Here is a 26,482-nt window from a genome sequence, read left to right as displayed (position 1 = left end):
GCGACACTTTAAAAAGTCGCTGAAGGACTAAATATCGCATGTGGTGCAAGGTACTCTCCGCCACAAACTGTGTGGTGGCTTGCGGAGTATGTATCTAGAGGTAGTTACTATGTAAATGGATATTCTTTTCCAGTCTGCTGCGAATAGTTTTGTAAGTGACCGTAGGTTCCAGTGGAACAGTTCCTTGGTGTGTCGTAGTACCTTCCGCAATGCACCGCACAGTGGCTTGCGGAATATGTGTGTAGATATACACTCACGCTCATAAATGAGGAGGACCATGCGGTGCATTTGACCTGCGGTCGCCGCACGGTGGCGCTGGCAGCAGTCCACATACACAGAGATGTGTTGGTGTTTGTCAGAGTACGGTGCAGCGAGTAAGTGTGCAGACGTTTTCAGACGTGCTAATGGTGACTGTGTGTTGAAAATGGCTCAAAGAACACATATTGATGATGTTATGAAGGGTAGAGTACTTGGGCGACTGAAGGCTGGTCAAACACAGCAGGTCGTAGCACGAGCCCTCCGTGTGCTACAAAGTGTGGTCTCAAGTTTATGACAACGATTCTAGCAGACAGGAAACGTGTACAGGCACTACAGTACTGGACGTCCACAGTGTACAACACCAGAAGAAGACCGATATCTCACCATCAGTGCCCACAGATGGCCTCAGAGTACTGCAGGTAATCTTGCTCGGGATCTTACTGCAGCCACTGGAACAGTTGTCTCCAGACACACAGTCTACAAACGACTAAACAGACATGGTTTATTCGCCCAGAGACCTGCAAGGTGCATTCCACTGACCATGGTGCAAGAGAGCCTGTAAAGTCTGGTGTCAAGAACACAGTACACGGTCATTCGAACAGTGGTCCCAGGTTATGTTCACGGACGAGTCCAGGTATATTCTGAACAGTGATTCTCGCCGGGTTTTGAACTATTGTGAACCAGGAACCAGGTACCAACCCCTTAATGTCCTTGAAATGGACCTGTATAGAGGTCGTGGTTTGATGGTGTGGGGTGGGATTATGATTGGTGCACGCACACCCCTGCATGTCTTTGACAGAGGAACTGTAACAGGTCCAGTGCATCAGGACGTCAGTTTGCACCAGTATGTCCGCCTTTTCAGGGGTGCAGTGGGTCCCACTTTACTCCTGATTGACGACTACGCACGTCCCCACTGAGTTGCCATCGTGGAGGAGTAACATGAAGCAGAAGATATCAGACGAATGGAGTGGCCTGCCTGTTCTCCGGGCCTAAACCCCATCGAGCACATCTGGGATGCTCTCGGTCGACGTACCGCTGCACTTCTTAAAACCCCTATGACACTTCAGGCACTGGTGCAAGAATGGGAGGCTATACCTCAGCAGCTGCTCGACCACCTGATCCAGAGTATGCCAACCCGTTGTGCGGCCTGTGTACGTGTGCATGGTGATCATATTACATATTGATGTCAGGGTACATGCGAAGGAAACAATGGCGTTTTGTAGCACATGTGTTTCGGGACGGTTTTCTCAACTTATCACCAATATCGTGGACTTAGAGATCTGTGACGTGTGTGTTCCCATTGTTCCTATCCATATTTTACGAGCATGAGTGTACCAGGTTTTCTCGTGTGACAATCGACAACTCGTGGTCAGCATCGCTGCCTCTAGACTGCGGGGCCCAGATTTAGTTTCCAGCCTGGCCGCGTCGGAAATTTTCGTCGATTGGAGACAGGTTGGTTATGTTGTCTTAATCATTTCATCTCATTTTCAGCGATGCGCAATTCACCAAATTAGCGTAAAATAAAAAGACTTGCACCATGCGGCCAAACAACTCCAAATAGGGTCTCCTGGCGTATTTTTCCCTGTGAATACACTTGAAAAACAGCACTTAATATTTTTCTGTAACACATTGACATTTATTATGTGAAGTGCATCAAGTGAAAAGGACAGAGACTACAAGCTCGATTTATTATCTGTGTAGACAATGATTAAAGGAGACAATAATACTCTGTTAATATTCATTTGTCTGGTAAGAAGACATTCTACCTTTTCGAGATGTACCGCTGACCTAGCAAGACGCACTCTTCCTACGTTCCATATTAAGAGGTCTGTAATAAATGTAACAATTGTTAATTTATCTAAATCGTTTTTCAGAATATAAAATGTTATTTGATACTATTGAAACCATTTTTTACTTATGAGAGAATTGTGTCCTTTCCTGCAGCTATAAAAAATCTTATTAGTTACGATCTTATCCTACTGTAGTCCGCCATTACAGTCAGTTCAACTGTTTTGGTAATTACGGCTCTCGTAGCCGAGATATTAGTGAGATAACAAATTTATTCATTTTCTGACGTAAATGTTGCCGTACTGGGCCACAAATATCAAATACCTTATTTTTCATGTAGGCGCCATTGCAGAGAAAGCTATAACTAAATATACTTCATCATCATCATCATCATCATCATCATTTAAGACTGATTATGCCTTTCAGCGTTCAGTCTGGAGCATAGCCCCCCTTATAAAATTCCTCCACGATCCCCTATTCAGTGCTAACAATTGTGCCTCTTCTGATGTTAAGCCTATTACTTCAAAATCATTCTTAACCGAATCCAGGTACCTTCTCCTTGGTCTGCCCCGACTCCTCCTACCCTCTACTGCTGGACCCATGAGTCTCTTGGGTAACCTTGCTTCTCCCATGCGTGTAACATGACCCCACCATCTAAGCCTGTTTGCCCTGACTGCTACATCTACAGAGTTCATTCCCAGTTTTTCTTTGATTTCCTCATTGTGGACACCCTCCTGCCATTGTTCCCATCTACTAGTACCTGCAATCATCCTAGCTACTTTCATATCCGTAACCTCAACCTTATTGATAAGGTAACCTGAATCCACCCAGCTTTCGCTCCTATACAACAAAGTTGGTCGAAAGATTGAACGGTGCTCAGATAACTTAGTCTTGGTACTGACTTCCTTCTTGCAGAAGAGAGTAGATCGTAGCTGAGCGCTCACTGCATTAGCTTTGCTACACCTCGCTTCCAGTTCTTTCACTATGTTTTCATCCTGTGAGAATATGCATCCTAAGTACTTGAAACCGTCCACCTGTTCTAACTTTGTTCCTCCTATTTGGAACTCAATCCGTTTATATCTCTTTCCCGCTGACATTACTTTTACTTCATGCAATTAAAATTAAAAAACCAGTGTGATACTAATAAATATATATACAAATGAACCCTGAAGTTTCAACCCCTGAGACCAAGAGAGATCAAGTACATATCTGTATGGTAACGTAACATCAATAAAAGGAAATACTTATAATCAATTATTTTACTGATCGAAGTGATGGGCGCAGTATATCTGTGTAAATGTTTTTCACACACACACACACACACACACTTACACTCACACTGTAAATATATATAACAACCGTAGACCGGCCAAGAATGCTATACATCTGCATCTACACCTCCGTGATTATTCTGCTATTCACATAAAGTGCCTGGCAGAGGGTTCAATGAACCGCCTTCAAGGTGTCTTCCACTCTCGAACGGCGCGCGGAAAAAACGAGCACTTAAATTTTTCTGTGCGAGCCGTGATTTCTCTTAGTTATAGTGATGATCATGTCTCCCTATGTAGGTGGGTGCCAACAGAATGTTTTCGCAATTGGTGGAGAAAACTGCTGATTGAAATTTCATGAGAAGATCCGGTCGCAATTGTTTTAATGATTGCCGCTTCAATTCACGTATCATGTCTGTGGCACTATCTCCCCTATTTCGCGATAATACAAGACGAGCTGCCCTTCTTTGAACTTTTACGATGTCATCCGCCAGTCCCACCTGATGTGGATCCCTCACCGCACAGCAGTACTCCAGAACAGGGCGGACAAGCATGGTGCAAGCAGCTTTTTTAGTATACCTGTTGCACCTTTTAAGTGTTCTGTCAATGAATACCAGTCTTTGATTTGCTCTACCCACAGCATTATCCACGTGATCGTTCCAATTTAGGTTATTTGTAATTGTAATCCCTAAGTATTTAGTTTAATTTACAGCCTTCAGGTTTGTGTGACTTATCACGTAATCGAAATTTAGCGAATTTCATTTAGTACTCATGTGAATAACTTCACACTTTTCTTTATTCAGGGTCAATTGCCACTTTTCGCACCCTAGAGATATCGTATCTAAACCATTTTGCAATTCTTTCTGGCCATCTGATGACTTTACAAGACGGTAAATTATATCATCATCTGCAAACAATCTAAGAGGCCTAATTGGATTATCTCCTATGTCGTTTTTATAGATCAGGAACAATAGAGGAGCCTATAGCACTTCCTTGGGGAACACCGGATATTACTTCTGTTTTACTCGATGACTTTCCGTCTATTACTACGAACTGTGACCTTTCTGACAGAAAATCAGAATCCAGTCGCACAAATGGGGCGCATGCAGTTTGGTTAGAAGACGCTTGTGAGGAAAGGGTTCGAAAGCCTTTTGGAAATCTAAAAATATGGAATCAATTTGACATTCCCTGTCGATAGCACTCATTACGTCATGAGTATAAAGAGCTAGTTGTGTTTCACAAGAACGATGTTTTCTGAATCCGTGTGTTAATAAATCGTTTTCTTCGAGGTAATTTATAATGTTAGAACTCAAAAGTATATGTTCCAAAACCGGCGATAAGTCGACGTTAATGATATGGCCTGTAATTCAGCGGCTTACTCCTATTTCCCTTTTTGGGTATTGGCGTGACTTGAGCAATTTTCCAGTCTTTAGGTGCGGATCTTTCTGTGAGCGAGCGGTTGAATATAATTGCTAAATATGGAGCTATTGTACCAGCATACTCTGAAAGGAATCTGACTGGTATACAATCTGGACCGGAGACCTTGCCTTTATTAAGTGATGTAAGCTGCTTTGCTATACTGAGGATATCTACTTCTATGTTTCTCATCTTGGCAATTCCCTATGACGTTTGCAAAAGACACCAGTTGGTGTCTCCATGCAAAAAATACAATAAATAAATAAATAAAATTGTTCCTGACTGGAATTCAGGAACATTTACCTCGTCTTCCTTTGTTAAGGTGTTTCGGAAAACCGTGTTTAATAGCTCTGCTTTAGTGGCACTAACATTAGTGACTTCACCGTTGTTATCGCGCAGTGAAGGTATTGATTGCGTCTTGCCAGTGGTGTGTCTTTTGTGTGACCAGAATCTCTTTGGGTTTTCTGTCAGATTCCGAGACAAGAGTTTCGTTATGGAAATTATTATAAGCATCTCGCATTGAAGTACACGCTATCTTTCGAACTTCAACCAAACTTTGTCAATCTTAGGGATATCGCGTTCTTTTAAATTTGGCGTGCTTTTTTCGTTGCTTCTGCAAGACCGATCTGACCCGTTTTGTGTACCATGGGGTATCAGTACCATCACTTATTAATTTACGTGGCGTATATCTCTCAATTGCTGTCGATATTATCTATTTGAAATCATTCCACATCTTTTCTACACTTACATGATCAGAACGGAAGGAGTGGAGACTGTCTCTTAAAAAGGTTTTAACAGCATTTTTATCAGCTTTTTTAAATAGAAATACTTTGCTTTTTTTTGTGTCTGAGTGTGTTACGGTATTCAGCCTAGCAGTAACTGCCATGTGATTGCTAATCCCTGTAACCGTCATGATACTCCATATTTGTTCAGGATTATTTGTTGCTAAAACGTCATGTATGCTTTCGCAACCATTTACTTTTCGAGTGGGCTTATGTACTAATTGTTCAAAATAATTTTCTCAGTAAGCATTCAGTACAATTTCGGACGACGTTTAATGCCTGCCCTGGCTTTAACCGTGTAATTTTTCCAGCATATCGAGGGTAGTTTGAAGCCTCCACCAACTATAATTGTATAATTGGGGTATCTATTTGAAATGAGACTTAAATTTTCTTTGAACTGTTCAGCAACTATATCTTCTGAATTGTGGGGTCGGTAAAACGATCCAATTAATAGTTTAGTACGATTGTCAAGTATAACCTCTACCCATATTATTTCGCAGGGAATATCTACTTCAGTTTCGCTACAAGGTAAACCACTTCTGACAGCGATAAATACACCTCCACCATCTGTATTTACGGTTTCTACAACTACCTTACTGTTTTTGCCTGCCTCCTTTTGGACGGACGCACTTTCTGTGATTTCCTGAGACCCTCTAACCTAAAAAAAACCACCCAGTCCATTCCACACAGAATCGACGATGCTGCAGATGGTGAGCTTCGTCTTAAGGTCACTTGCTAGTGAATCTGCTTCAAAAATTCCATTTCTTTTTCGTCTTAAATCAACATTTAGAGTTCTGTGAACAAAATGGTAGCTAAATGAATCGATTCGGATGTCGGGAACATCTTTAAAAACAAATTTAAATATATGTCGGCATGCGGCAACGACCGTGTTTCTGGCAGTGGCGTAGCGTGAGGGGAGACTTTGAGACTTAGTCTCCCCTGTATTCGTGCTTAAAAAAGATGCAACAGTAATTCATAACAAAAATATTAACAACTTTCTACTAAGAGCACTAAATGTGCGAAGACATCAGTTTTGTAGCCCGCGCCGCCGCCCCCTGAGTTTTGGTGTATCTGCCTGCTTGAGACTCGACTCTGCCTCCCTTCCCTTACCTGGCTGTGTGCGCCGTGCGCTCCCTTCACTTCCCCTCTTCCACGAAGGCCGGTGCGCTGCACTTGCTAGCAGGTATCGAGACTAGTCTCTGCCGCTTCTATGCTGGCTTTTAAAACAGAAGTGAACAGTCGCGCGGTTTGTGTTCATAGTCATTCTTGTGTGAATTTAGTGCATATTTTCGTTGTGTAGCCAACATGAGTGAGCCAGCAACTGAACACCTTATAGAACTTTTATTAAAAACGCCTTTTTCTACATTAATGCACGAAAAAAAGTGCGAATTGAAGAACAAACGACTTCCTGTAGTTTTAAGTGAAGCCAAACAAAGACGCACTTTTCAGACAGCCTGGTACGAAAAGTATGCTTGGCTGACTGCGAATGCAGTTAATAACAGATTATATTGTTATACATATCTTCTGTTTCGTGGTGACACGGAATGATGCAATGAGGGCATTTTTACAATAAAGAAATTTGACAGGAAAGCACAAAAGCATCAAATATCAAAACGTCACTTCCAGAACAAAGAATCATTTCAGTTATTGGGCAAAAGTAGAATTGAGCACACCCTTTCTGAAGCCGATCGTCTGACAGCAATAAAATACAACAAACAAGTTGCATCCAGCAGGAGAGTATTGGTTCGTCTTTTTCAGGCAATTGTAAAATGGTTCAAATGGCTCTGAGCACTATGCGACTTAACTTCTGAGGTCATCAGTCGCCTAGAACTTAGAACTAATTAAACCTAACCAACCTAAGGACATCACACACATCCATGCCCGAGGCAGGATTCGAACCTGCGACCGTAGCGGCCGCTCAGTTCCAGACTGTAGCGCCAAGAACCGCACGGCCACTCCAGCCGGTCCAGGCAATTGTATTTCTTTTTAAAGAAGAACTAGCCTTTCGCGGTCATCGAGAAGACGAATCCTCCAGTAACAAATGTAACTTTCTGGAATTGTTGGATTTACTAGCTCAAGGAGAGCAGGTAATCCGAGACCTTCTATCATCAGCTTCAACCTTTAAAGGAACTTCTCCAGATATACAGAATGATGTAACAGAAATGATAACTCTGACAGTTAATGAGAAAATAAAATCTGAAATTCAGAACTGCAATTTCATTTCGATTCAGTCTGATGAAACATTAGACGTGTCATGCAAGAGTAAAATGAGTGTAATATTCAGGTGCTGTATTGCAGACAAAATTGGGGAAAGATTCGTTGGATTTTACTATGTTTCTGGAGATAAAACTGCTGAAGGTTTCTCAAACATTATTCATGCAGTATTGAAAGAATGGAATGTGGAAGAAAAAGTGGTTAGGTTAGTCAGACATATGATGGCGCTTCAGTAATGGCGGGCAGAGAAAGACTACGGTACAATTGGTGAAGCAGTTCTGTCCCTATGCGCTGTTTATTCATTGTTACGCACACCAACTGAATTTGGTACTATTACATGCGTCCAAAATCATACGACATGTTCGCATGTTTGTAAGTGATCTTACTGCATTTCATTCGTTTTTCAGCAAATCATCAAAACGGACTGTATTGCTAACTGAGAAAGGATTTAAACTGCCACATGCAAGCAACACTCGCTGTAACTTTCGTTTCAGGGCGGTTTCAACAACATTTAGTCATTTCGCAGGGCTATATAGTGTTTTAAATTATCTATTTGATGATACAGACTCTCAGTGGGACCCAGAATCTTTGAGCTGTGCTATGTGAATGAAACGACGGATGGATGATCCTACGTTTGTCTACTTGCTTCGCTTCTACCGAAGGTGCTTTGTTTATGTTGATCATCTCTTTAATGTTCTTCAGTGCAAAACTGTCAGTATAACTGCTTACCACGACGAAATAAGAACTGTTTTCAGAAACTTACGACAATTAAGAACGGAAACATTCGTTGATGAATGCATTAAATGCAGCTTGTGTTTAAATGGCAACTTATCATTCTGTGACAGCCAAAAGACATCTCTCAGGGCACTAACTTACGAGATACTGGATTTGCAAATTGTTCAGATGGAAAGAAGGTTTCAAGACATTCCCCAAATTCAGTTTGTTGGACTTTTGAACGAAAAGTGTTTCCCGAACTATCAAAAAGAATTCCCAAAGTTGAAACTGCTTTCATTATTAGAACAGTACCCTTTTTTCAAACAAGAACACCTTGAAAATGAACTGTGTAACATATACACTGATGAGAAAAAACACTTCCAAGAATCCTCTTAAGGTACATTGTCAACAATGATTTAGACTCTGTTTATGAAGAAACAACGAAGTTCCTGCGTTTGGTTTTGACCCTACCCGCAACTACGGCAAGCAGTGAACGAATCATAAGCACTCTTAAACGAGTGAAAAAGTATTTAAGGAATTCAATGTCCAACGTACGGTAGTCGTGATTGAGCGCGTTAGCAATAGAAAAGACACTACTTGGAGAGCTATCCAGTGATCAGATCTTTGTAGACCGAGTTATAGATTTATTCGTGGAAAGAAAAGACAGACGCATTGCACTTGTGTACAAGAAAATATAAGTGCTTCTTCTCTTGCTGCTGGAGTTCTATAAATTTGTCGTCATTTCTTGAAACAGTTATTATTCACTTTTAAACGAGTGAAAAAGTATATAAGGAATTCAATGTCCAACATCCGGCAGTCGTGATTGAGCGCGTTAGCAATAGAAAAAACACTACTTGGAGAGCTATCCAGTGATCAGATCTTTGTAGACCAGTTATAGACTTATTCATCGAAAGAAAAGACAGACGCATTGCACTTGTGTACAAGAAAATATAAGTGCTTCTTCTCTTGCTGCTGGAGTTCTACAAATTTGTCGTCATTTCTTGAAACAGTTAGTTATTATTATTAGTGGCGGTGGTAGTGGTAGTAGTAGTAGTTGTCGTTGTTGTTTTATTTGATGCATTTTGTTTTATTTGTTTAAATTATTGTTTATTGTACTATTTTGTCTCCCTTTACAACCACGCTACGCCACTGGTTTCTGGTGCGGTCGGATGTCAAATGGCGTCATTATTATTTAGCCACTTCGAAAAGATACACTGCATAATCGTTTTTTGCTGCCCTGCTAGCACACACACTTTCCGATGATCCTTTGTTTTCCTTTGTATATCTATGCTTTGAAAAGCTTCCCCCAAGAGCCTTCACTTTCACAAAAGTGAGCCCAAATAATATCCTAAAAATAGGGAAAAATTTCAAACCTTCAGTTAGTGTTGATTACTATGATATGTCTTGTAATTTGTTGAAAGATGTTATTGATTGTGTGATTTATCCTTTAACATTTTGTGTTAACAAATGCCTAGTTGAAAGTAAGTTCCCCGACATACAAAAAATTTCTAGAGTTGTGCCCATATACGAAAAAGGGGAAAAGAACTGTCCCGCTAGTTACAGACCTATATCCATAACCCCAGTTTTTTCAAAAATTTTAGAAACGATTATGTATGAGCAAGTTAGTGCCTACTTGGGTAAACTAAATATAATTAGTGAAAAACAGTTTGGATTTAGGAAAGGTAAATCCACAACGGATGCAATGGACTCCCTCGTAAAATTAGTCCTAGATGTGTTCGAGGCTAGGGACTATGCCCAGGCTACATTTTGTGACCTGAGAAGAGCCTTTGACTGTGTAGAGCATGACACTGTGCTGAATAAGCTAGTTTATTATAGTTTTGATGAAAACAGTATAAATATGTTCAGGTCTTTTCTAGAGAACCGTCAACAAGTCGTGTGCATTGGTAGGGAGAAATCAAATTAGGTTAATGTTAGGTACGGAGTGCCTCAAGGGTCGGTGCTTGGACCTTTACTGTTTATACTAATGATTAATGACCTGCACTTATTCATAAATTCTCATACAATATTGTATGCTGATGACATAAATTTTCTACATAAAAGCTCTGATCTAGGTACACTGAACGAAAATACCCTTGCTCAGTCCTCATTATGGTTCAAAGCTAATGGCTTCTTGCTAAATGAAAACAAAACCCAGACACTTTACTTTAGCCTCAAAGAGATTCCTAACTACCAGGAATTAGAAACTGTTAAATTTTTAGTTGTTACTATTGACAATAAATTGACGTGAGAACCACACATTAAAAATATATTGGCTAGGCTTTCAAGAGTTATTTATCTAATTAGAAATTTAAAAAGACATGTTCCCAATGACTATGTGAGATCAGCATATTTTCCCTTCTTCCAAAGCATCATCTCTCATGGAATTTTACTGTGGGGTAGTAGCTGTCATGTAAATGACATTTTACTTTCATAGAAGAAAGTAATAAGAATAATAACGGATTCTGATAAAACAGAACATTGTAAACCTCTGTTTATTAAATTGCGGTGTCTTACAGTAGTAAACTTATTCATCTACAATGTTTTAATGTACATTAGAAACAATGTGTCTAATTTTGAGTTGAGAAGTGATACTCATAGCCATAATACTAGAAACAGAACATATGTAGACGTACCGTATCATAGATAATCAAAATCGCATAACTCTTACCTAGTTCTTGGACTAAGGATGTTTAATAGACTAAGTACTGAGTTTAAAGAACTGCCTGTAAATATCTTTAAAGCTAAATTATACAAGCTACTAGTGAACAATCCGTTTCACACCATTGATGAATTCTTTGAAGATGAAAATACTGTATTCTAACGTGTACCTATTTTATGTAAACCAGTTTACATCGATATAGTAGTTTATGTAGAAATATATGCTCTTGACTTTGTCTATTGCTGTAATCAGCTGAACGACAGTAAAATTATTATTATTATTATGGTTTTCGAGAGTTGTTTGTGTTCAAACTTCGGATAAATTCTAGTGTTCGATACCACCCTTCGGCTTTGACCAATGACGTCATACGTAAGGCAAAGATGCTGCAATGAATGGAACGGATCATACTCGTAAACAAATGAATGCAGTATGCCATAAAATAATACATTAAATGCGGCTATTATTTACGCGCGAATTTCATTTAAACGAGTTGAAGATGACTGAAATAAGTAAGAACACGAGAGCAACTACGAGTGCATATATTACGTAATATAATATAACAGCGTTGTGTAGAACCTGTTGCCAGCGATGTGGAAGGCGTAGTATAACGTTAGCAGAGCCTATTCTATTATATCACACGTACTGCTAAAACGATCTAAATAATGAATCGTCGAATATTTGGAATCGGTAACTAGAAGCAACCTATGTAGGAGGTCATTTCTAGTTACCGATTCCAATATTACTGTTTCTTGCGCAAAAATCTTATAACATATCAGAAACGTGCGTAAAAAATGATCTTGTTAGTGAACTACAGAATACGACTAGACTTTCAAAAAATGAAAATCTTTACACACATTACTGCATACGCAAAGAAATAAAATGCAAAAAAGACCAAACCTTGCAACCGATTACTATACTACACGAAAGTCACACCAGCTGCAGTAGCTCCAAATAACACTCAGTAGAATCGATACACCAAGAGTGACAGTAAAAATAAGACAAGTGTAGCAAAAACATCAAAATGAAAACGTAATAGTGGCTACATAAAAAGAAACTTACAGCATATGAACTTCCAAAGGAGTCAAAGATCGAGGCTGACAAGAACGAAATAAGAGCATAACAAGAAATAATAATGTTAGAAGGCCAAACTGTAGCGAAAGAAGCAAAATCCAGAATAACTAATGAAAAAAGAATAAGAAACACAAACTCCAAGCACGAATGAGGTACCATTCATAACAGTTCTTCCCACCCTCAATCAACACAAAATTTTAAAACAATAAAAAGTGAAACCACGAGTCAATCACATAAACCCTCCGACAAAGACACAGCAGTAGTACCCCTCGGCCCAACATTGTAACCAGAAAATATTGAAAGGGCAGAAAAAATATTGAAAGGGCAGAAAAATCTCCCTCCAGAGAAACCAAAAAAGTAGCACTCGCACAATACAGTAACATAATAAAACGCAACGTAAAACAAGAAAAAAGTATCAGACCCACCAACACCTAACAAAACGAGGCCTGTACATTTTGCTGACTACTTTCATAAATGCAAGAAATAAACAATAAACAATAAATAATAAACAATAAGAAATAAACAATAACAATAAATAAACAATAAAAATATTCGCCCTCCAACAGTGTTCATCTAAATGGACCTACAACACTAATACTTCCCCACAATGACGCCCAATGATTGCAAAAATTTTATAGTTGATTTACGGTCACTCATTTTCTGAAGCAGAATTTTCGCCGGTCTAGTGCAGCAGGGGGGAAATACAGAAGCGTCCGATCTTACCCGTCGGCTTTGACCCATGACGTCACAAATACCGCGGAAACGACCATAAACAACAATTCCAATATGGCGGATATAAAAACATCGAATACGTATTGTAAACACTGAAATACACAAGTTTCACAAAAAGCCTAATGACTGTAACGGGACAAGCGTGGGAAATTGGGGGTTTTTGGGTGGGGAGAAACTAAATATGTCGTTATGCGGTGGGGGGACTCTGCAGTGCCCCCCAATCCCCCCACAGGCTTCATTAGTGTCAAATCAATATTTTCGAATCATAGGCGGCCGCTGCCGCGGCCGCATTCCAAAAAAAAAACTCCCAACCTAACCTCAAGTGGGCTACGCTACAGATCAATATGTTCATCAAATTGCTTCATATTACGTATACATGTTCTTTAAACAAGAGTACATCAAACCATGTATTAGTTTTTCCGCGCCGTAATGACGTCACACACCACAACACGCTTACGTCACGGGTCAAAGCCGACGAGTAAGATCGGACCTTTCTGTTGACCCAGCAGGGGATACAACCCGTGGCTTTGAACAATGACGTCACAAGTCGCCAGAGACCATGTATTACAAAGATGAAAGAGCTGAAGAGAATGTTGAGAAACAAAGGAATGCGAGAGAGATAAACATTGATCTTGTCAAAAGCCGAGAAGCGATTCTTCTTAGTGTTGTAGCTCCCTTCAGTAGCTGATGTTTTTTTGGCTTTTTAAAAAAAAATCTCACGAGATAGAATAAACTGATCCTACTTTATTAACCAATCAATAAAGAAGGATCAGTTTATTCTATCTCGCGAGATTTTTTTTTAAAAAGGCCAAAAAACACTTATCAGCTACTGAAGCATCTGTATCTTAGGATGAGGTTATTCTATCTAGTGAGATTTTGTTTAAAAAAAGCCAAAAAACACTTATCACCTACTGAAGCATGTGTATATTCTAATGGGTGCGGGAGTTCCGACTCCTGGGGAGGTGGGTGGGTGTTATGCATGGCTAATCTATTCTATTTGCAGTTTACCATTTTCGCTTTTGCTGTTATGTTTCAGTTTCGTTTTTTTATTGATTGCTTAATAAAGTAGGATCAGTTTATTCTATCTCGTGAGATTTTTTTTAAAAAAGCCAAAAAACACTTATCAGCTACTGTGTCTTGGACGCTAATAGTATCCCATTCGTTACTTGAGCTATATAGCTATACGCAACATTTTTATCTTGCTCGCGAATTGACATATATAGTGTCAGTGTAAAGGCGAAGTGAAGTACGGGATACAAATTATAGTTGTGTCGTCAGTGTAAAGGCGAAGTGAATGATGTTGTTGTGATGGGGGTTTCGGAAGTACACATTCGAAAATGTCATGCTGATAGTAGAGCTGGAAAACGAAAAAATGATCGCCAGCTCCCAAATTTCTGTTACGTACTTCGCAACACGGAAATACACATATTGGTGGAATAAGAAAGTGAAATATGGCAAAATAGTGAAATATAGATAAAGAAGGAAATGGAAAAGAGAACTTACCACACGGAAATATCGACGAATAACGGAAGCTCGCCTAAACAGACAGTAATGAAAATCACATACCCACACTCACAACAAACACATTACGAAATCTCTCTCTCTCTCTCTCTCTCACACACACACACACACACACACACACACATTCACCAACCCATCTTCCCTCCCTCCCCCTCCCTCCTAAAATTAACTGAGATGTTTGGGACGGTACATTTTGCCCACATGTTTAATGAAACATTTAAACGGGCAATATGTCCGCGGAATGCTTTGTCTCCAAGAATACTCATCTAGATGGCTTTGAAGAGTTGAAATTTGGCGTTTCCCTTTCCCTATGAGTGATTTTACCGCTGATCAGTACCCCTCTATGCTGTTAGTACATGCGTCTGTCGATAGAGATCTAAATTCAATGTTATGGTTTACTACAAGATGTTGGTAACCCCTATCCCCTAAATCCCTATAAGAAGAAAACCCGTCTGAAATAACAATAGATCCCTCTGGCACCTCATCTTCAATTAACCTAACCAAAACTTCCTTACTTCTATTTGGTACTACTCTAAAGACTACATCATTACAATGCTGACCTGAAACTACTGCCCCCCACACCCATAATCCAACCAGAGGTTCCCCCCTATTGTATTTCCTTTTCCCAAAATAAGACTCATCAACTTCCACCATAACGCCCGGCCCCCCCAACGGCCCCCTATATTTCATATATTCGCCACAAACCTCCTTACAAAACGAGTACCAGTCTAATACGGTATGTTTACTGACACGACACTCATGCACACACAGCCATAAAGGATATCTTAAACACCAACAATATGTTATTTTCATTATGTCTCTGAGGGCGAGCTTAGATTTCTCGAACCACGTCCCTCGTCTAATGGACCGCCACAACCGATCTTTGCTGCAGCGCCATACGAACAAGTCGTGAGTACGGCGACTCGATACACTCGTAAGGCGCATATGTTCGCCGCACTCACGACATTGAACGTATTCCGCTATGAGACCACACATTTGCAGGAAGCAAATTGTGGTCAACATATCTTGGCCCATAACTTCCCTTAAATCGTCCAGATTCATAGCGGTAGACAAATCCATTCCTATAAACGAAAATAAGACACTACACATTGTTCTATAATAAAAAATTAATAATCCACATTACCTCAATATCATTACGAAAAATATTAAGTACCGGCCGAATAAAAATCAAACAATTAAGTTAATTAAATCACACGTTTAATGATGTACCGAATATCAAGCGATCGCTTTTAGATTAACATTCAATTATTTTAATGATAGTGCTTATTACAACACAGAACTGCTTTATTATCTATGCCTCGAAGTGAAGACATTACGATCTATGACTAGGGAATGACGTCATTGTTCAAAGCCGACGGGTTGTATCCCCTGCTGCACTAGACCCATTTTCGCAGTAAAAACAACTGACTCATCCATAACGAACAGCGTGAGAAATCAAGACCTTATAAATCACGACTACTTATAAATCATGACTACTTTCGTTAACAAAAGATGCCGAAAACAAATTACGAGATGAAAACAAAACAATCTACATCGGATTTTTAATATACAAGCGCAACGAGGAAATCCAGAGAAATCATTTAACGTTCATTGACAGCAATCTGCGGCACAAACAAAATAACATCACACATTACGCCATTGGTGAAAGCCAACGGGTGGTATCGGACACTAGAATTGACCCTACAATCCAACTGGATGTTATGTCGACTCTGCCAAGTGCCGCAAGACAGAAGCTAAAATATTTGAGTACCCTGAGCGACATTTCTATGAAATATGATCAAAACACTGTAACGGAATGTGTTTCCATAATTGCTTAAATTGAGTGCTTTATGTTCGCTTCTAAAGAATGCTGCTGTGTGCACCTTGTGGAAAAGATGGTATTAAAATCGTCAAAGATTTTGAAGGCAGGAAATGTGTGGCTAGTAAATTACAAGTGTTTTCTGATTTCTGTGGGGTAACTAAAACTGGGTGTTCTTCTGGATTGTGCAAAGGAAGAGTTTATAACACAAATATCAGACTTGTATAAGGAATGAGGTGTATTAGGAAGGGTAGAAAGGCAGCGCAGACATTTTGTGCTATCATGAATTTGCCCCCACCTGCAAGATTTGAGAAGTACACACAGTTACTTGTTGAAAGTCTTGGCCAAGTGAGTACTGTGTCAATGAAGAAAGCAGTAGAAGAAACCGTGTTATCCAATGAAGGTGACACTGATCTAGCTGCAGCCATTGATGGGACATGGCAGAAGCATGGCCACCTATCATTGAATGGTGTTGTCACCACAACATCCCTAGAAAATGGAAAGGTGACTGACAAAGTACTGCCATGGTTGCAAAGGAAATAACCAAGATCATGCTTGTGTTCAGAATTTTTCTGGGTACAAAGGTGGAATGGAATCAGAGGGAGTTCTCAGAATATTTCAAAGGTCAGAAGAGAATTATGGTGTATGGTATGTGAAGTACCATCGAGACGGAGACTCCAAAGGCTTTGCAAATATGTTGGAAAATATGCCTTATGGGAGAACTGTAAAAATTGAGAAGGTAGAGTGTGTTGGTCATGTCCAAAAGAGGATGGGTACACGTTTACCTAAGCTAATAAAAGATATGAAGGGGAAAAAGCTCAGTGATGGCAAACCAATTGGTGGTCAGGATTGTCTTACTAAGGAAGAGGTGGACAAACTGCAGCTCTGTTATAGTTCAGCCATAAGAAGGAATCGAGACAATATTGAGGCCATGAAGAAAGCAGTATGGGCTACCTTTTTCCACACAGCTTCTACGGATGACCATCCACAGCATGTTCTCTGCAACAGTGGTGTAGACACATGGTGTGAATACAAAAAAGCAATAGCAAATGGTGAGATTATGCACACCATCACTACCTGCCCTTTGAGGTAATGGAAGCAATTAAGCCCATATAGAGGGACCTAAGTGACACTAAACTATTGTCACGGTGCTTACATGGAAAGACACAAAATGTTAATCAATGTTCCAACCATGTGATATCGGAACACTTCCCTAAAACTGTGTTTGTTGGTTTCAATACCGTGAGATTAGGTGTATTAGATGCAGTTATTTGCTTTAATGATGGGGCAGTTAGCAGATGTGATATTTTAGAGTTGTTGGGACTAGCTCCTGGTTTCAATATGAGACAAGCACTGATGGCAATTGATTCCTTGAGAGTGGATAAAGGCGAAAAATGGGTTCTTGAGGCAACTGAAGAGGCCACGATAGCAAAGAGGAGCAATAAAGGAAGAGAAAAGATCAGGAACACACAAACCAAGAATATTATGCAACTGAAAGGTTTTAAGAATAACAGAGGTGAGTAACAGATGAAATGTACCTTTAAACTGAATTTCCTAAGCATGAAATTTTCTGACATGTTTGTTTTATGCAATAAAAACTATTTGAACTAGACGTCTAATTTATGTATTTATAGTGTAAAAACTATTGATTGAAATCATTTGACTATAGTCTAATTTTTAGATAACAGTGTCATAAATGTGTGCACAAAGTTTTAAGCTTCTAAGAAAAGTAGTTAGTAAGTCTATAGACTTCAAACATAAACTGTCAGGAAAAATTTTAAATTACTGACTGACATAAATGTTTATATAATAAAGTTTTTATCAAAGCTATTCTGATTATTCTTCATCCTTAAAACACTTTCATTGTCCTAAAATTTCTTTGTATTCAGACTTCACATTATGTAGTTAGACCCTCATAATCTTTATGAAAATTCTTACTGTTTTTCCAGCCATCCACTGGTAAGTTACCTTAAGACTGGCAGTCTTTACCATTTCCGCAAGCCGCCTGAAACCAGAGAGAATCTGTTGCAATCCAAAGTGACACACGTCATTAGTACCGATGGTTAGACCGTCAGTGACAGAGTACCTCGAGTTCCTGCTGCTAATAAGGCGAGTACACCATTGGTATGTTACATATTTTTACGAGCTTCAAAGAGGAGCGACTTATTTTCAGTTACCTGTGTAGTTACTAGTTTAGTTTTGTAATTTCTTGCACGTTTGAGTGATTACTAGGCACAACCTTTTATTTTAATAAAAATGTAGTAACAGTACTGCCATTGTTATTGACCCTTTTATAGACCTTCATAGTGTACAGGCTTTTGTTTATTTTGGTTAGAACAGCTCAGTGTCAGTTAGACCGTCAGTGAGAGAGCACCTCGAGTTCCCGCTGGTAATAAGCCGAATACACCGTTCGTTTGTTGCGTATTTTTAAGAGCTTCAAACAGCAGTGACTTCAGTAATGGATGGGAACTGTGTGTGCACATGCGAGCTGAGTTGGTGACCCTTGGCTCAGTTCCAGGCAGTGTTGGCTTCCGTCACAGCTTGAGGCTGCTGCCAAGGGGCATCACTGTGGGGAGTCGGACGCGGGGATGTGAGGGATGTCAAGCATGTTCCACGTGTCCCCCGATCAGTCCACTGCTGTGGCTGCCCCGGGTACTGCCTGCACTGTGGTTGACCCCTCACCCATGGTCGAGTGGAAGATCATTCCAAAGTCTGGCACGCAGCGAAAGACTTTCCGAGGGGCTGATCGTAGGGCCTCCCCGGTTCGTTTGACGAACAGGTTTTGGGCATTATCTGTGGCTGACATAGTCTTTGAGCCAGATGCAGTCATCCATCCTGTTCTAGAGGAAGCTTCTCGACCTGCAAGTTCTGGGCATTCACAGAGGGTGGGTTTGCTGGTAGTTGGGAGCTCCAATGTTAGGTGCATAATGGGTCCCCTTAGGGACATGGCTGCCAAGGAGGGGAAGGAAGCCAGTGTACACTCTGTGTGCATACCGGCGGGAGTCATTCCAGATGTGGAAAGGGTGATTCCAGATGCCATGAAGAGAACAGGGCGCAGGCAACCAACGATCATTTAATTTCATTTCTTGTGTGATGGTAAGGACTAGCTTATTAAAAGTCTAAGCTGCACACTGAGGAACTTGGTCGTTAGGAACATCATAATCGTTGATGACTTTGTGAGGTAGTCTAAACTGATTGCACATTTCTTCAGCAGCAATGGTATTTTTTAACCCTCGCAATACCGCAGATGGCGGAGGGAGGGGGGGGTGAATTTATACCCATTTTCCGAAAATATAGTGATCTAGTCACGCACTTCATATTTTAAAATTCTGAAAAAAATTATTTATTCTTTAGTGATTTCTTACTCTGGATTCCATGACTGTTTTGAATTTTTCTGTGAAGTGTAACCCAAAAATGTAAGTCTTATAATTAGTAGTGGATGTGACTTCTCACAACAAATGTCATATTCATATTTTCAAGTTCAGGACCTTTTTTACGCATCTGTGTGTCTTTAGAAGGTATGTTGGGAGTAAAACCGCATTTGTTTAAAAAAATTTCTGGTGGTTATAAAGTATCTCCTCTCTCCGCATATATGTATTGGTATTGCTAAGATTGTGCTAAAAGATATTTTCAGGTCCTGGACCCTAATTATATACCAATATCTACTTTAAAAGGATGTTGTTAATGAAAGTTAATAACGATTAACGAAATTTGTTTTTATTTTTTTGTGGTGGGTATAAAGTAGGGGCTACCCTCCTCCCCCACTGTGCGTAGTATAAGTTGTGGAAAATGCGTTACTATTGCTAGGTTAATATAGCAATGCACAAGTTGTGTGGTCATAAAGGACCGAGTAAGAGTTCTGACATGATTTTGTCGCATTACTAATGTCACGTTTTTGTTATTCATATTGTTTTGTTATTCACGATACCGCAATTACGATATCTGTATCAAAACTAGTGACAGATGATTAATTTTCCTTTGTAATCCACCACAATTCATCCATTGTCGTTAACCCATGTAAGACAACAGACATCTAAGACCTCACATGTAAGTTAATTTTGTGAAAAGATAGGCCTTGAAGTATCTAAACGCTTAGTATGTGTGCAAAAGATCCTGTGTAACAAAACACTAGCAATTCATGTGTAATGACTCCCAAGGCTAGCAGATAGTAAAGCTTTCAATAGAAAAAACCACAAAAGAGTCAACGATGGACAGGGCTACATTTAGATTTTGTGCCTGGCTTTTAAATAGGTCAACGGCACACGGAGAAGAGTATACATTCCTTTTCGGCCTTTTAAAAGCCGCACTTGCTGCGCAGATACGGTCTTAACAGTCGCTCACTGTTTCACGTGTCACCCTTCAGTCTTTAAACTGTAATTGACAAAAAAAAAAAAAAAAAAAAAAGCTAAGGTAATCCTCATACCCCAGCGAAAACACTGCTAGCTGCATTCGATTTTCGTACCAAATGTAACATCCAAACACCAAATTAATGGCAAGGACTGCAATTTCTTATTGGCCATTTGGCACATGTACATGGGATAGATTTCGTCCATATACTTGGCGTATTAATTCTTCTATTTATGCTCGTATTGAGCATTTGTAAGAAAGCTTCTAATGAATAAAAATGGCTTGCAAATAAGAAGCTGTGCAATTTTTTCTTAAACAATTTGATTGGCATACTGCGACTGTATTTAGAAAAACAGTGTTATACACTTAGATTGCCACATAAGCACAGCTGTTGTCAGTTTTCGATAGTATATTTTGTGGTAAGGCTAGCGATGTACAGGTTCTTGCATTATATTCGTGTATTTGAGTTGCTACAATAAGGCATGTTAGGTATTTCAGCAAATATGGAATAAATACTGCCAAAAATGATTAATTACTGTTCAGATTTTATATTTAATGAACAAAGCCTTCCGGTGTGTTTTATTATCAACCCTTTCCACTACTCTGATTCCCTTGTTCTGGATTACAAGAATATAATTTTTTTGCGTTTTCCACGAAATATTAATGCCAGTACCATAAAAGACACTGAAAGTATGGTTTAATTATACTCTAGCGAAACAACGTTGTACCATTCCGATAGTCGCCTAGGTTAAATATTTTCAAAAGAAACAAGTGATTAGCAATTACCAAACGTTGTCTCATGGTGGTTTATTGTGGAGGCACTGACAGCGATGAGCGATGTTCTCAACTGATGAGCGATGTTCTCAACTGGTAGGGGAGAATGCGTGCGGTGTTTAATGGCATCTAGTGTCAGCGACACCTGCGGTTTTCTGGAGGACATATCTTGAGTAACACATCCGCTGCTGATTTCCGATTCGGACCGTATCTTACTTTTTGTAAAAATTCCACGCGGATGTTAAAGAAACCAAGACCAGGCCGGTTACAAAACTTCGAGCGCTTCCTGCTAAGACTACTGCGCAACACGAGTTCCAGATTTAAACATATGTCAAGGCTTCAAACTGCATATTAAGCTTTCCAGTTGTAATGAATGATGCTGAGAATTTGTAAAGATTTTAAGCTGTCCCTTTCTAATCTGAAGAGAAATGTTAGTCAATACAGTGGTTGGATTGTGTAGTTGTTTTTCTTCATTGTGTTCTCCAATAGGGATGTAATTTCTAATGCAACGCTTGCTTAGAACAGTAGTACACATTTGAACCCAGTCTCTCTAGTTGTTACTTTGCTCGGCATTGCAATACTTTCACTGGAGAGTTAAAGCTGTTAATTTCATCTAAGCAGTGAAGAATTATACCAACGGCTGTGACTGGATTTTTGTATCATATCTGAAAAGAGGAGTAGTGAACCAGTCGAACTGTATTTGGAGCGAAACAGTAGTATACCTAAATACAAAAATATATGTGGTGAATTTAACGTAGAGGGCACACCTAAACGTAACACAAGGTGACTGACGGAAACTATTCTACAAGACAGTCAAATGCTAGTATGAATATACATGCTAAAGAAATGTTATTACATCGAAGAAGGCTAATTACATCGAAGAAGGCTAGCTTACGTCGATTGTTGTCGCTTCTTCACTTCATTACTTCGATTTACGTGCCATTTCATGGGTTCATCAATTTATGCAAACTCAACGACAGTTTCATAACTACATCAAAAATCGTACGCAGTCAGTTACAAGGTTTTGAATCTAATTCCTCTATAGTTCCATCAATAGTGAGATGAAAGTTTCCAAGCGCAATGCTCATAATTTGGTAATATTGTTGGGGACGAGTTGAGCGGAGACAGGAAAGACTCGCGATTAAGGCGGCTCCGATCCTGTCGATCCTGTAGGCGCCCCGAAGTCGCACTGGAGAAGGAGTGATTAATTATTAGCGGTTTTGAACAGAAATCAACAGCACTATTTAGGATTAATTACTCAGGACTGTGGTGTTTTAACGTATTAAAAATTGTGGGTCGTTGATACAAAATAGTATTTTCGAAAGTCTGTAGAATACAGTGCATGATTGCATGCAAAGCATTATTTCGAACCTGCACCACAAAATTGTCGACACAGATTGCTAGATTTATATTTGTAACAGAGATCGCCTAAAACTGCGGAACCAAACAGTACTCATAGAATAACATTTTTCGTAATGTATTGTAACGATGCTAATCGTTCATGTTTTAGAATGAAGAAACCCGCTGGAGAAGGCGGTTTTTCGCCGAAACTAGTTTGGGGAATTAGATAAACAAAAAGTGTTTGCATCAAGGCGGATCCATAATCCCATATTGTTTTATCCAATCACGGACTAATGAAGGAAGAAGTCAAGTTACAATGATTAAAAATTGTTTGTTAATATAGACTTACAGCTATTCGTCTGCACTATGTTTAGTGATTTGGAGTTATTTTTGCGATCGTGCAGTTCATCCCTGACACAGAAGCCTATCTCAATGGGGAACTTGAAACTTTTAGTTCCGAACAGGAGAACGAAAGGAGCTCCTAGCTTAAAATAATAATTGATTATACGCTGGATAGATATGTACCAAGAAGAACAGTTAATGATAGGATACAGTCATTATACAGTTACTGTAAAGAAACTTGTGAAGAAACAAGAGACTGCAAAAATTCTTAACAGCGTTTTGAAATCTTCCTTTACGAAGGAAAACCGAGGAATACTGCCCCAATTTAATTCTCGTACCACTAAAAAGATGAGGGAAATAGATATTAGTGTCCGTAGTGTTGAGAAATAACTGAAATCGTTAAAACTAAACAAAACTCAAGGTCCCTACGGAATCCCTACCTGACTCTACTGAACTTGTGGCTGAGTTAGCCACTGTTTTAACTATAGTCAACTGTAGACCTCTCGATCGACACGGTGTCCAGTAGCTGGAAGAAAGCAGAGGTCGCACCCCTGTATAAGAAGTGTAGCAGGAGTGATCTGCAACACTACCGTCGAATATCCTTGACATACATTTCTTGTAGAATCTCGGAGCATATTATGGACTAAAACATAATGAGGTATCTCGAACGGAATGACCTCCTTCATACCAATCTGGGTGGATTCCGAATACGAAGAGCATGTGAAACCAAACTCGCACTTTTTCATGGATCAGGACAGTCAGGTAGATGCATTATTACTCGATTTACGATAAGCATTTGACTCACTACGGCATATATGTCTGTTATCAAAAGTACAGTCATAGGGGTTATCAAGCAAAGTTTGTGACTGGACTAAGGATTGTTTGGTAAGGAGGATACAGCAAGTTACGCTGGATGGAGAGTCATTGTCAAATGTAGAAAAAACTTCGGGTGTGCTCCACGGAAATACGTTGCGACAGTTGCTGTTCGTACTGCATATTAATGCCCTTGCAGAAAACATTAATAGTATCCTCAGGATTTGCACACACGCTGCAGTTATCTACGTCAAAGTACTGTCTGAAAGATCGGCAACTTGCTTTAAATGTTCAGAAATGTAAAACTATGCATTTCACACAACGGAAACATGTAGTGTCCTATGACTATAATATCAGTGAGTTACAATTGGAATTGGGCTGTTCATACTAATACCTGGGTGGGACAATTCGTAGAGATATGAAATGGATACATCACATAGTCTTAATCGTAGGTAAAGCAGGTGGCAGACCGCTGTTCATTAGTAGAATACTGAGGAAATGCAATCAGTCTACAAAGGGGATGACATATGAAATAGGGCCTACTCGTGCGACCCATTTTACAAGATTGTTCAAGCACCTGGGAACCGTACGAATTAGGACTAACATGAGATACTGAATGTATTCAGAGAATGGCAGCGGGGACGGTGACCGGTTTGTTTGACACACGACGATGATCCTGAAAGAACTGAACTAGCAGATGTTTGAAAATGGACGCAAACTATCTCGTGAAAACCTGTTTAAAAAGGTTTTTGAACCGACTTTAAGCGATGAATCTAGAAATATATTACAACCGTCTACACATCACTTCCCTGGGGATTGCGAAGACAAGATTGGTCTAATTAGGATACTGCGCACACAGAGACATTCAAACAACTGTTCTTCCCATGCTCCACTCGTGAATGTAACGGGAAAATAACCAGTAACTGGTACAACGAGTCGTATCCTCTGCCATTCACTTCACAGTGCTGTGCAGAGTGTAGATGTAGATATAGATGCTTAAGCGTTCATTGATAATTTTCATCACATTATGTTTGTCTGGCATGTTTCAGTGCATCTGTGTAAATTTTTCAGGCATACTTGAAAGATCAACCCAATCAGAAAAACCAGTGTGATCATTCTCCCATCCCGAATGTGACAGTGTTGGGTTCACAGCTCGCACCTCTGAACCGCTGGTGTGTCGATAGGTTTTGTCATTTGCGTAGTCCTGTGGAGTGTGCAACCGAATTTTATTCTAGCCAGAGGTCTAACATCGGTAAGTTCGTAACATGACTCATTATACTTTCTAACGACAAATGTTAATGATTTACAGTCAATTTCTAGAGCGTCTGTACAAGTGAGTACCCACAACGTTGGGCAACTGTCAGGTCTACTTGCCTGTAATTCTATGGATGTTAAAAACCAGGAACAGCTGTTACCACACTCTTACTGCTTAGTGAAAACAAGAGCGAAAAAAGTCTTGTCATCATCTTGAAATGATACATGGCCTAAACACAGTAGGCAGTTGTTCATTAGTTTTATTTCAGTTTTATTATAGCGAAACTTATATTTTGTAAAAGGCAAATTGAATACCGTTTTCGGACTTGGAACAGTGTTGTGCGACCTACAAGTAGACCCTTCTGTGAGCGAAAATTGTGGTATTCTTCACTAATTACGAGAACATGCTGTGCGTCATAAATATGGTGCTGAATACTTGGAACATGATTACAATGTGATCATTTAAAATTCGAAACTGGATCCCTTGCTTTTAGCGAGCGGTTGCTTGTGCTACTTAGGACACCCTAGCATCGACTCTGATTCTTAATGTCACATGTGTTTTCCTCAGAATTTCTCTGAACCATGGAAGTGTGTTTGAACCATTGCTGTTCATATTGTATGGTAATGATATTACAGACAATATTAATCACAACTTCAGAAGTGTGGAAGATGATACAGTTATTTATAACCGGGTGATAAACCTAGCACTGCCTGGGTATTCATTTTGCCAATTTCTTATTAGAAAGGCAACAAAAAACGAACTGTGTAATGCAACATGGAAAAAATTTCATTTACATGTATTCATGAAAACACCTTTGAAATTATACAGATGTATAAGTACAGTATCCAAATTACGAAATATAGTATGCAAAATAGAAATTCTCTGCAATGTCTATTTAACTCAGAACTTGATTATCTCTACATATAAAAGGCAATGTCCTGACTGACTGACTCACTGACTGACTCATCATTGGTCAGCCTGAACCGCTAAGGATAGAAGCTTGAAATTGGGAGAAGTTGCGGATCTTAAACTGTAGGTGTCATTTAAGAATGGATTTTTCGAAGTTCCAACACTAGGGGAGGGGGGGGGGGGGTGAAATAGCGAATGAAAGGTATTTTTGAAAAAAAAAATTGCTGCTATTAAGGCAGCTATGAAGCTAGACCTACGAAAATTGGCATTTGGTATTTTGGTCAGAAATAAAAGAAATACACGTTTCGGCGTTTTTGGAAATTTAACCCTAAGGGGACGAAATAGTGGGTGAAAGTTTTTCTTTGAAAATATGTTATTGCTGAAGAACTACTAAAGTATTTTTAAATCTACATCTATGAACATTGATATTTGACTTCTCGGTTGAAAAATTAAAACAAA

This window comes from Schistocerca nitens, chromosome 5, assembly GCF_023898315.1.
Source record: "Schistocerca nitens isolate TAMUIC-IGC-003100 chromosome 5, iqSchNite1.1, whole genome shotgun sequence".
Lineage (NCBI taxonomy): Eukaryota > Metazoa > Arthropoda > Insecta > Orthoptera > Acrididae > Schistocerca > Schistocerca nitens.
This window is presented reverse-complemented; position numbering follows the sequence as displayed.